This window comes from Mixophyes fleayi, chromosome 7 (assembly GCF_038048845.1).
Source record: "Mixophyes fleayi isolate aMixFle1 chromosome 7, aMixFle1.hap1, whole genome shotgun sequence".
In the NCBI taxonomy this organism is placed as follows: domain Eukaryota; kingdom Metazoa; phylum Chordata; class Amphibia; order Anura; family Limnodynastidae; genus Mixophyes; species Mixophyes fleayi.
The window spans coordinates 29,173,629-29,186,193 of record NC_134408.1 but is presented as its reverse complement, the minus strand read 5'-3'; the positions used below and the strand labels follow the sequence as shown (position 1 = coordinate 29,186,193).

At 39.5% G+C, this 12,565-nt stretch overlaps 1 long non-coding RNA gene across 1 annotated transcript; it reads left to right on the top strand.

Moving 5' to 3' along the window:
* The first annotated feature begins 507 nt into the window (after positions 1-507).
* Positions 508-4,703, top strand: LOC142098657 (uncharacterized). Its single transcript, XR_012678381.1, has 4 exons — positions 508-1,304; positions 1,629-1,662; positions 2,130-2,217; positions 4,260-4,703. It is a non-coding gene; the product is annotated as an uncharacterized LOC142098657 (long non-coding RNA).
* The last annotated feature ends 7,862 nt before the right edge of the window (positions 4,704-12,565 follow it).

The following is a 12,565-nucleotide window of genomic DNA, read 5'->3' as shown; positions in this document are numbered from 1 at the left end:
TTGGTAATAAAAGTGGTGAGCATCACAGTATTGTATATTTTAAGAGCTAACCAATAGGTCTGTGCTTTGATTAGATATGTTAAACAAAATTAGAGCTTGTGAAGTCAACATTAGTGTGATATATTATTTACAGGGGCATTGCCCTCTCTGTGCTGGGACGCACAATGTATGTGCACTTTCTAGCTCAGGCCTGACCAACCCGTGGTTCTCCATGTGTTGTGAAACTACAAATCCCAGCATACCCTGCCATTCATCAGCTGGCTATCTGCTGGCAACGCATGCTGGAGCTTGTAGTTTCACAACACCTGGAGAGCCAGGCCTGTTCTAGTTCATTGTAGATGTATATGCTATATTTGTTTGAAGGAAGTGACATCACTGCCATCCACTTGCTAACCAGGAAGTGCTGGCTAACAGGAAATACCTGGCAGCCATCTTCAGTTCTCAGTATATACCACACAGTAAAGACATGTTTTCACAGTTCTCCAGCCTCTTATTTTTGATTTGAACTCAGACTGTGATACATGTAACAAAGACCATACTTGCCTACATTTGAAAAACTCCTCTGAGAGATCAGGGGGAGGTGGACGTGTTGAGGGTGGGGCCTGACGGGTCACGTCATTTGGCCCCGCCCCCGAACAATCAATCAATGTTTTCGACCAATTACAGCAGGGGACCGGGACTTGATGCTGCATGATCCCCATCCTAAGCTCCGCCCCTGCCACTTTACTATTGTGATGATTAGAAACCGGGAGGTTTGCCTGCTCTTCCTGGAGTCCGGGAGGACTCCCAGAAATTCGGGAGTCTCCCGGACATTCCGGGAGAGTAGGCAACTATGACAAAGACATAAATGAGGATAATCAGAGCAGTACCTTAGTAGAAAAATTAGAAAGTTTAAATGAATTAAATGAGTGGTCCTGTAGTGTTAGTAGGTTGGACTTTGAAGTGATGTTTCACTCTTTCCAACAAGCGCAGTTTCATATGGATCCACAAACCCCACAATGCTATACACAGATGGATACTCAGAGGGGCACTTCTAGGGTCTTGGATGTCAGCACCTTTAAAAGTGTTAGGTGACCAAGTAAGAGCGCTTGTACTCAAATAGAAGAGTGTGGTTCGTATATAATTCTTATGGGTCTATTTCTTACAGGGAGAAAGTCCTATCTCCGACGAGAACAGGTAGCATATACGTCAGGTTTTTTAAGACAGGTGTACTCAACCCACATACATAGAACCAGGTCATAAACTTTGTAAACATTTGTTTTCATTGGAAAAATGGATTCGTTATTAGGCTTAATATAATACAGGTATTCCTCACTTAACGACCGAGTTCCGTTCCTACGACTAGGTCGTTAAGCGAATTGGTCGCTAAGCGAGTACAGTACTGTTATATGCACCTACATGTATTGTAATCATTTTTATTGATTCTGAATGAAGAAATAGACTAAAGAAAACTGTATTTTGTTAGTTTGCTTTACATTACATAACACTGCATAACAGAAAATAAACATGTGTACAGTAAAGCTCTACAAACAGCAGCAATTATAACAATGAGGACCCAGGGAGAACCTGGTCGTAACTCCGAGTGGTCATTAAATGGGTAGGTTGTTAAGTGAGGAGTACCTGTACAGCAAATACAACCTTCCTTCTCGGGTACGAATGACAGTAAGGATTAAAAAAAAAAAATACACTATTTTTTCTGTGGTGGCTCCCAGCAATGTTTGTTAATTGTCTGATTCTACCGTTTTACTTTTCTTTTTCTTTTTTTCACTAACCCTGACATATCATTGTTCATTGTAGTCTTAATGCCACTGTACAACCTTGTATTGTTTTAATTGTTTAAATGTACCATTGTACGTAATTTTTATATTGTTATTCTAGATGTCTGCTACATGTAAACATGCTTAAATTAAAAGCTGTTTTACAGAAATAAAAAAAAAACAAAATACACACACAAATCCTACAATATGACGGCTGTGGACTCCATTTGAAAGGAAAGCTAACGCCATCTTGAGATTGTTAGATTTTTAATGCTGGGGAACTGCAGTGACCAGCGTTAAATAGGTTAAGGCAGGAGAAATTCTCTGTTTAACGATACTGTAATCATGATATCATGTTTATGTTCACTGCAGACACACAGTGGAAGCAAAATGAAAGACAATAGTCATCTTTAAAGCAGCTGGCAGAATAAAGGAAAATACTATTTTCATTATGCAGAAGGTAAGAACACACTCTCCCCCGAACACATCCACCCCGACTGAGAAAAAGGAGGATATATGATAAGACAGTTCAATAAGTAGACTTATTTTCAAGCGTAGGCCATATTTATAATGGTCTGGTGTTTATCTTCTGAGACTATTACGGAAGATAAGCAGCTGGAACCTACAGGGAGAAGCAGACTCGGTTCACACTCTCAAGACACATTTTACTGCCATGATGTAATGTGGGAAAAGAGAGATGCTCAAACTGTGATACATGAGAGATTGGATGTGTCTCTGAAGTGTTTGGTTACAAGTTTTATTTCTCCTAAGACTTAGGATTCACACCCTAATGGCTGTTGCGAAGCATCGAAGGTCTCAATTTTGTGGCCAAAACATTGTTATGAATAAATACTTCCCACCCTAGTTTTTTTTTCTACCCACAAACAAGAGTTTCTCAGGATGTTAAAGTACCAGTCACTGTAACATGTGGAACATATAACATTTGTTTTTTTTTAATTAGCTTATTATAGTCTTAAAGGAAAAGTGTCACTGAAAACAAAGGATAAAATAGAAATAATCGCTTTACACTCTCTTAATGTCAACAGGAGTGGATAAAAAGGTAGACACAGCTCTAAATGGTCGCAATTGCGACCTGGATCATTGGTCTGGGTGACCCCTAGGGCTGTGACCCCCTATTGGTGCAACAATGCCGCTCAAAGTGCCTAATTTCTAATTACTGATTACATCATTCCTGCTGTCGCCGCCATTATTAGCTTTTAGGTCCTGGCCTAGGGTCTGATTCATTAAGGATCTTAACTTGAGAAACTTCTTATTTCAGTCTCCTGGACAAAACCATGTTACAATGCAAGGGGTGCAAATGAGTATTCTGTTTTGCACATAAGCTAAATACTGACTGTTTTTTTATGTAACCCTTGCATTGTAACATGGTTTTGTCCAGGAGACTGAAATAAGAAGTTTCTCAAGTTAAGATCCTTAATGAATCAGACCCCTAGTTATTATTTCCAGCAACCGGAGTGCTTATTGGCTATAATACTACAAATGCTTTACCTTATGTGAGCTCTGGCTTCCAATGGAGTTTACAAAAGGAAAATCACTTGTAGCATATATCTAATAATATATCTAATCATCACGCACTTTGTTTGGAAATAAACTGTTCTGGAGCATTGTACCTAATGAGGTAGAATGAGTAGCGGACATAATGAGGAAGATGGCGTCACAATGTGCAGTAACAGGTGAGACACTTTGGAGGGGTCTGAACGAAGATAGGAAGGTGTGTGGTCGTTTATGGGGGGAATCTAGCTCAGATTATACATCGGAGAGCCAGGAAACCCTAGCTATGCCGCCAAATTGTCTCTGTCACTTCTCTGACTATGCTCTGTCATATTTCTAGGATGGCGGAACCTAACTATCCACATGATGATGTCATAAACCACCCACAATCGTGTCATTCCAACCTCTTTATACTAAGCCACACCTCCAAGCTCTTTTATTGTGAGCGGAATAGTATCAGACATAAATATAACAAGAGATTTCTGGGAGGAGATAAAGGAATTATGTAAAAGAGATGGATGTCTAGTTAATGGTGAGGTCTCTGAGAAGACTTCATAGAAAATTTGACATGTCGTAAAATTAGCATATAATTATGCATGCGTTATACATGTGCAAAAGGAAATGAAAAATAGATTTAGAGGGCCTGATTCATCAAGGAACGTAAATGCAGATTTTGTTCGTAAAACCGGACCATGCGCAACTAAACGATGCAACATTCAATTCTTTGTATGCAAAGGACACTTACTATGGCTTACGATTTCTGGGAGGGAACAGGGCTAGTCTAAGTCCTGATTACTAGTGATGACGGTCGCGTACGAACGCTATAACGTGTCTGAAATCAGGAGCAACTATAAAAATATATTTTAAGTTCAGTAGACATTAAGAACAGGCTATTAAATGTATTTATTAGAAAAATAAAAAATTGAAAAAAAACAGTTTTAAAAAAACTGATTTTTTTTTTCTGTGTGTTCCAATTTATATTCCATATAGGTATTGGACGTGTACAGCAGTGTTATGTATAGTAGAGCTGAGAAGAATTACACATGTATTCATCAGCGCACGTATCTTCAGATCCTCTCCTTCTGGGATTCGGGTGTGTGTATGCCCGAATTCCGTGCGATTTAAAACAAACACAAGTTGCGCTCAGTATGCGTACCTCGATGACTCAGGCCCAGAGCGTCTGTAACAAGGAGTAAGGAATGGATCACATTGTTAATGTGCAGGCAGCCACTGCAGATCACACGACAGGACCACTGATTCTATACAATAGATTAGAGCAGAATAAGACGGGATGGATTGTAGGAATAGAAATGCTTCTATTCCTCTTTGTTGAATAATACTGGACAGATTGAGACCTCCTGCTCTGCACATAAACAGCTCAGTACGACTCCAAGCTACAGGTAATGACAGAGGTCTCAGGGATGTCCTGCTATATGGGGGGACATGACAAGTACTTAAAGAAGGACAAGAGTAGATGAAGAAAAAGATTTTCAGGGAAGTGAATGCAATAGCAATACATGTAGTTTTCCCAAAGTAAATTAATTCATAATCATTTTCATTATTCTTTCTCTCCTTCTAATGTTCTAAATGGTAGACCAGCTGTACAGACAGTTAGTCTACATCTGTATTCAAATCAAACATAAAAAATAATCAGCGTTTTAACCGCCTAACACCCCTCTTCCTTCCAAACCCATTTCTTTGAACACAATTTTGTGTGAATGGGTCCAGCATGACCACTATTCCCCACAAAATCAATCTAGGCATGGAACTGTAATATGAACCAATAAACAAACTTAATTAGATGGAACAGATTTCATGAGACTTTGCATCATCTCTATAGGCCTCCGTGATTCAGTTTATGGTTTTGCAGTCAGTGCAAATGTCCTATCACACTTCTAACTTAACACACGTAATAAGATCAGTAGGCCGGCATAATGGTATTGGTGGAATGAGTAGGGTGTTATTAAGGCTGGTGGGGAAAAATATTACGTTCTCAGCCTGGCAGTTGTGTCATGTCTAGGGTTCAAGAAAAACTTGTGGCTCTCCAGGTGTTGGGAAACTACAAGCCCCAGCATGCTTTGCCAGTAGATAGCCAGCTGATAGCTAGAAAAGCATGCAGGGACTTGTAGTTTCACAACACCTAGCCAGGCCTGCTCTAAACTATGATTTCCCCAACACAGACATGTGGTTGTGGTTAGTAGTATAGAATCTGTGCAATGCACCATTATAGATCATTGACATAGGAAAGAGACATGTTTAGCACCAGAGCACTCCCTATCTATGTACCAGGCACTGTGACTCTAGAGACAGCTGCTGAGCAGGAACTCCAACACTTTCATTGTAGAACTTTTTAGTAATACTGTCCCAGATTACTTGTAAATCCATTTAACTGTACAATTTAATATTCTATCCCTATATAAGTTGAGTTGACCTATTTCCCAGCCCCGGAAGATACTTTACCAACTAGTGAAAAGAGGAAGATCTGAGAGAACCTCTCATTGTTCAATCATAATGGTTATACCCCACAATAGAATATACGTCAGAGCTTGGATAGCGCCAAGACCTTGTATTGAGGAATCTATTTAGAACAGACAACATGAATCAAGCTTGCTTTTAAAAACAAGCCATGTCCTCAAAGCTTTGGTCAGTCCGTCCCACTGACAGGTGTCCTCCGCCTCCTTTTTCGGGTTCCCATGACAGGAATTTTTACACTTCTGATCGATTGCTTCTTATTTCAATATGAATGGACATCTCGGGCTTGGAACAGCCTGTTTATCTGGGGTTTGTTAAAACAGACTCCCTACTCCATCCCCCTCTCTTCCATGCTCCATTTTACTTCCAAGAAGCCAAAGGAGTTAACAGGGGTAGAAAATAAAAGTTCCCCGCTTTAACAAGCACTGCTTTTCTTCTAGCGTGTTGTGGAGAATGGGGGGAGGAGAAAGCAAGCAGGGTATGATCAGGTTTTTGTCCCAGTTTTACAGAGCAATTGTCTAAAGAGGGCAGGAGACAAACAGAACGGGACAAAGGGAATTTAAAAAAAAACTGCAGTTGCCGGGAAATTCTCTTTCTGAATAAGCATCACTTAGTCCGGCCCTGTGTATAAAGGCAGGTGTGTGGGTGCAGGCTACACACACACATATATATATATATATATATATATAATGGTGACTTTAAATGTGAGGAAAAGAGTTCAGACATTTTTAGAACCTTAGGTGTTTGACCACATAAAGGACTATATGGGAGCACTAGTGTCTTTGCCCAATTCTAGTATTGTTTTAGTATGCAAAATGTCTGTTATTTCATCTTGCTTGCCTACCTCAACTAATGAATTACTTAAAGGTCAGCATTAAAAATGCAGTATAATGTATTCCAGTGATGCAGACATATAGCCGCGCCGATAAGAGCATATCATGATAGGGAGGAAATATTGACATTTAAGATGGGCACTGATTATTACTAATTATTATTATTGCCTTATCCTTGTAAACCGGGCCTAACTATTCATCAAAGATATTATCTCTCAATACGGTGGCCCTGTTAGGACATGCCTCATCCATGCAACATCCTGTCACAGATAGAATCACCTCACAGGCTTTGTGATAGGCTGAACAGCTATCCTCTTTCTCATCAAAAAGTACAACATTAACCAGAAAACTAAAAATGCTGAACCATATTTTTCCTTTTTTTATTTCAGAAGCTAAAACACTGAAATGTTTTCATTTCTTTGTCATGAAACTACTACTCGTGCACTGAAAGGAATAATGTATCTCTACTGTGAAATATAAGGCTAATAAAAGTGATATCTGAGGTGACCTGTGTAAAAAAAAAAAAAGGTCTTTACATGATCATAGAATGCCTAGGTGAATTCTTATATTTAACATTAGTGGTTGCATTATTACATATATATATATATATATATATATATATATATATATATATATATATTATTATTATTAGTATTATTACAAATAAATATATATATATATATATATATATATATATATATATATATATATATATATATATTATTAGTATTATTATTATTATACAACAGTGATGCTAATATATGAACTTTGTTACTAATACCTACATAAACTGTAAGCTCTGATGTCATCAGTTTATTAAGAAAACTAACATACAAAGAGCCCCAGTGCTCTAGTTTGGAGAAATATGTAATATTGAGGTATTACCAGTGATTGAAGTGGAAATTTAGAAGTGACGGTATGGAAATGTAACTGAATGGAATTAGATAGTGTTACAATGAAGGCAGTAAGAGAAGTGGCAATATGGCATAACAACTTATACATGCCAACTTATACATACCAACTTATACATACCAACTTATACATGCCAACTTATACATACCAACTTATATATGCCAACTTATACATGCCAACTTATACATACCAACTTATACATACCAACTTATACATACCAACTTATACATGCCAACCTATACATACCAACTTATACATACCAACTTATACATGCCAACTTATACATGCCAACTTTGACCACTGAGCCTTACATATAACGCTGCTCTGCTCAAAAATGGAGCAGAACAGACTCCTGACCTCACCATTTTGCTTCCTTAAGCTACAAATTAAATTGTGCCCTTATATTCACTTATGACCGTGCCTTCCTTCTTATGACATCTGACTGTAGGAGCGCATATGGCGTTGATTTCACGTCCACTGTTGCAAAATGCTAGGGCAGTCAGAAGCTAGTGTAGCTGGTGCCATAGAGGACCTTTAGTTATACAAATGTAAATTGTTAGTGACAGTGCTATGCCCAAATACAACACATTAACTGACACAATCGCAGGTGAAGCCCTAGGCTCAGAGGCGGGCTGGGACGAGGGGCAGGGGGGCATCGGTCCCCCGGGCCGCTTGGTCTAACCACTGTTAGGGCCGGCCGCCCAGCCCCCCGATGCAATATTTCTGCGTAATAACCGGCGCCCGCATCACATGACATGTGATGCGGCCGCGTCATCAACAACGCAGCCGCATCGCGTGTCATGTGATGCAGCCGCCTGTGCGCCCCCCGGGCTGAAACCTGCCAGCCCGCGCCTGCCTAGGCTTACATAATCGAACATGAAACGTACTGTGATACCCCAGGCAAACTTATTCTGTTACCATCCCAGGACCAGTTTTCAACTCCTTCACAAACAGTACAGACAGGCAATCAGAGAACGGTTGTCACCAGTGATGAAATCTCTGTAATGCTGGCCCGATATTCTGCGTTATTGGTTTTAAACATGCACAATGTTGAGATTAAGCTGAAATTAAAAGGATAATTTCCAGGCATGCCTGTAAATTCATTCAGCAGATAACCAATAAGTGCCTGAGTGTTCGGCTGACTGCCATAATGGACCCTGATGTGATCCGATGGCCTGGTTTAAATGCTGATCTGGACACATGAATGTCTCTAGATTGGAATAAGATCCTGTCATTTGGCGCTCAGTTCAAGCGGTAGGATAGGTCGGTGCGGGACCATCTTAAGTAACTTACGGAGGCCAACCATGAGCAAACTTATGCTTGCCACACGTAGGCTTGAGGGCCCAACCAATCAGATGACTGGTCACATAACTGGGGCCTATCAGCGCGGATATAAGATGACATCATACATAAGCCAATAGCGGTTCTTCCATCCACATTTACTGGCATACCCGATAATGATCTGTACAATTCCCATCGGATTATTACTTGGCATCATGATTATTTTCAGACTATTGAGGCAATGCACCAATCACAGCTGCAATATAACAGCATGTAGCCAGCGTTACTACACTTTGTCTATATCTTGTTCTGACCTTTATCAATTCACTGGGATTAACTGATTGAATGAATATATGACAACTTATCAAGAATCACTTGAATGAAACATAATGATGATGTGTAGGCAGGAATGTCTTTATAACTCAACTTACTTTAGAAGCAATTGTTTTTCTCTATTCCAAAAGATATATCCTCAGGGATGGGCTGATCTCCTGGTTGATGTTTTCCCGGTAACAACCACAACAAATGTACTTAATGTATCATAACTGCAGCGAGCATGAACTTAACTCCTTTTCTGCCAAGTGACACGTGGGCTAACGCTCTCTGAAATACCGCAGTGTATTACTGAACGCACTTAACAACATGTTCTATTTTATTGAAAACATTTCCTCATGTAACAGTTTAAGAGATCATTTAAAATTCTTATGACAACATATATATTGTTCCAAATACATTTTTAGGTGCACATTTCATAAACAAGCCATATTTTTTGGTTTGTAATGTAAAACAACTGCAGGGCTTGGCTGACCAGTTCACCTGTTCAAATGAATATAATAAATCAATAGCAGTAAGTAAACAGGATATATACATGTAAAATGTGAGAATATAATACATAACACACATTAATAACTTGTTTTTAATGTGCTTGGCTAGGGTCAGAGCTTTCTTCATCTCCTGCTTGTCCCCAGTTTTGAAATGGGATGGGTCACAGCAGCACAGAGGATCTTAGTGGAGGAGTGTGCCATGTGATTAGGTTAGTGAGGCCACAGCTGCACATGACAGCGCCATGATGCGAGGAGGGGACAATGTGGCAAGTGGTAAGCCACAGACTGAGGGGTATATTTACTAAACTGCAGGTTTGAAAAAGTAGAGATGTTGCCTATAGCAACCAATCAGATTCTAGCAGTCATTTTGTAGAATGCACTAAATAAATGACAGCTAGAATCTGATTGGTTGCTATAGGCAACATCTCCACTTTTTCAAACCCGCAGTTTAGTAAATCTAGCCCAAGGTTTCAATAAATAGACTTTTACCATGTTGGTATATAATGCAGAATGTAAAGGACAAACTGATACTATCACACTGTACGTGTTACATAAAGCCTGTCTTTGTGTGTGGTGAGGAGAGTGTGTTTAGTCCGAAAGAGCCATATCTTAACCCGCAGCTTGATGACGTGATTTTCTGGATCCCAACAGACACCCATAAAGAAACTTTTCTTCTCCTGATTACATTCTCACATGTGTTTCCTCCTTTGGAGACTTGTTACTGGCTTAACGTTTCCTACATATGAAATGTCCAGGTGCCTTTATAAAAATCTATTTTGCTGCAACAGATATCACAGTCCTCTGCAAGTACATGAACCATTGAGGACAATGGGAAAGGATATATTTTGCGCTAACTCCTTTTTGCATTTGAAGTCTGAACAATGGATTGGTCATGGTTCTCTTTGTTCCTGCCCGGTGCTCAGTAGAAAGGGCATCAATCATGGCCATTCTTCTGTACAGTTGAATAGATGACTGTGTCACGCATGTCAGAATTAAAAGGGGATGTCCACATAAACTAAAGAAACACCTAAACTTTACTAAAATATTGGTTTATTGGTTCCATGTTGTCACAATGCTCCGTGCGTCCATTGATGTCTTACCTGTTCTGCATTCCTATACTAAAGGAAATTTAGGAATGCAAAAAAAGATGAATAGCTCAATTGCCATGTTTTATTTCAATTGTGATGCACTATATTTTGTGCAGTTTGCAGCCATATTTACAGATAGATTTGATGGCAGCATCGCAGCCTAGTATTCTGCATTAATTATAAGCAAAATGTAGGTATTAATTACTGGTTAAAAAAAAATAAAACGCTATTATTATCCTGGAAGATAAACTGAAGAGTATATGTTATAAGAAGGAAGAAGGGCGGTCAACAGAGGACCCCAATACCTGTTTTATGTTGTAGACAGGCAGGGGCCTTCTGTCAGAGATAGCTGCTGTTATAGAGTTGCTGCCTAGCCTGTGCTGAGGAGATGGTGCCAGCTTGGTATCTTACCAATGCGATGGATAGCAACTGCCTTGTCTTTACAGTGTGGAAGGGTATATATCTGGGCATTCCGTAGCCTGAGCGGAGAGAGTAAATTGCTGACTGAGCTCCTTGTCAACATAAATTACTCTATGTCTTGACCCCCTAAATCTGGGAGCCTAAGTAATAATCAAGACCTGCACAGTGTCACCTCTTGAGGCTGTGATCTGTCTAAGTGGAAAATAGCATTTTTACTTTCAGTGAAGAATCTGTGTGGACAATCTTTGCATTCACCCATTGGGCTAAGCGCAATCACCCATCCTGACTCTACCCGAAATTCTATGTTAGTAGTTGATGCCAGTGCAGGGTCGGATGGCAGAATCCACAGGCTTCTGGTCATTCCAGGGCTACAGATACAGAAAATAACCACCATTAATTTCTCTTTGTTCTATGTACAAACAATTAAAATAGACAACAAAACATCTTCTTTTGCAACCACAGTATCTCAGTGGGTTACTGAGACCCTGATGTTGACAAGGGCATGTGGGGCACTTTGTGACAAGTGGGAGGACTGAGTAGCATGTGGGGGCAGTTTGTATCAAATGCAGGTCTGAGGGCATGTGAGGGAGCGGAGGTAACTTTGGGGCTGTTTTTAGTGCTTTATAAAAACATTTTAACTTTTAGAGTGGACAGATATACAGAGGTTAGAGGGAAAACAAGGTAGCAGAGAAAGAGATAAGGGGACTGAGTCATTAAGGAAAGTAAGGCAAAAAAAAGAGTAAATGTTCTCTGGGACAAACCATGTTACAATGCAAGGGGTGCAAATTAGTTTATTATTTTGCATATAAGTCAAATACTGGCTGTTTTTTCATGTAGCACACAAATACTTGATATTTTTCTTTTTACACTGAAATTAAAATTGATCTAGGACATGCCCTACCCCAACTATAAATTTGTCCCCACATTTTAAATTTACCTCCCCCTCCAATGCAACATGTTTTTGCCCAGGTGCAAAGTTACTCCTTTTGTATGCTTTGCTCTCCTTAATGGCTCAGGCTCAAGGTGTGTTTGTGTGGTCATATGTATTGTTTCAACTGATTACTGCGGTTAAGGATAATGTGTGGCCCTGTATAAGCATAGAGGGCCGCACATCGACCCTTGTAGTGCATCAGAATGCCAATCACTGCGTTAGACAGTGAAGGTTTCAAAAGCGCAATCAAGTAAAATAACATTTTTGTTAACAGTTTTTTTTCCTCTTAAATTATATCATCTATATATTAAGGAAAGAATTGGCTTTAAAGTCACTACATGCTTTAACGTGTTGGATTTGGTAGACCAATAATACACTTTGAAATAATTAATTCCATTCTCACTGAAAGTATGCAATTCAAGATGACATGGGATAGATGATGTAGCTTGGAAAAAAGAAGAAGAAAAAGACATCTGGAAGGATTGACCATCATGTGTTTATGGAAACTGGCAGCAAATTGTGGTTTCACTAATGA